The 778-nt window shown below is 45.4% G+C and overlaps 1 protein-coding gene across 2 annotated transcripts in view; it reads left to right on the top strand.

Annotated features, from left to right (window-relative positions):
* Gucy2c (guanylate cyclase 2C) overlaps positions 1-778 on the top strand; it is an 83,214-nt gene that overhangs the window by 36,051 nt on the left and 46,385 nt on the right. The window lies entirely within an intron of this gene.

Genomic DNA, 778 nt, shown 5'->3' with positions numbered 1-778 from the left:
GGGAGCGCTCTCTCTCTCTCTCTCTCTCTCTCCCCCCTCTCTTCTCTCTCTATCTCTCTCTTTTGCTCTCTCTCCACCTCCCTATTTTCCTTCCTCTCCCCCTCTCTCTCATATGTACTCTTGCTCTCTCCTTACTATAAGAAGAATCGTGCCCTCTTTACCATCTTCTCACTGTCTTCCCGGTCCTTACACATTTTGCCTCTCACTCTGAGTCCTTTCATGGAACTCACTTACTTCCTGCCATTGGGGAAGCTCTGCGCACATGTGAGCCGAGCCAAGCCTGCACGCTTTACCGCTGTGGCTTCTCAGTAACTTGTGAATTTGCCCCTGTATGTCCTTGGACATGTCCCTCCAGGCCTTCCTCGGATTATACTCCCATTTTCCTGAACTCCACTTATTCTTCTGAAACTCTGTGAACTTAAGACATCTACTTAAACTATTCACACACGATTCATTCACTCTAACACAATCAAGTTATTGTCTCCCCTCGATAATAGAAATCGTAGAGGAATAGCATGCAGCACTGTGGTGTAATATTCTAATTGGCTTTCTTACAGTATGCATCCTGCATTTAAAAATAGCCATCTCTTCCTTTCTGCCTAGAACCTCTTCAGACGCACAGGTCTGAGAAAGTTAGGTAGGTTTATATTCCTTCAAATTATGTGTTGGAAAGCACTTAATGTTCCTATGACAGCAGTGATTTTTGGTAGAAATAAGGAGCTACATGGCTGTGCCTATTGGCATGTATCTATAGTTCTAGCACACGGGGGGGGGGGGG

The sequence above is a fragment of the Mastomys coucha genome, unplaced genomic scaffold (assembly GCF_008632895.1).
Source record: "Mastomys coucha isolate ucsf_1 unplaced genomic scaffold, UCSF_Mcou_1 pScaffold20, whole genome shotgun sequence".
Lineage (NCBI taxonomy): Eukaryota > Metazoa > Chordata > Mammalia > Rodentia > Muridae > Mastomys > Mastomys coucha.
This window is presented reverse-complemented; position numbering and strand designations above follow the sequence as displayed.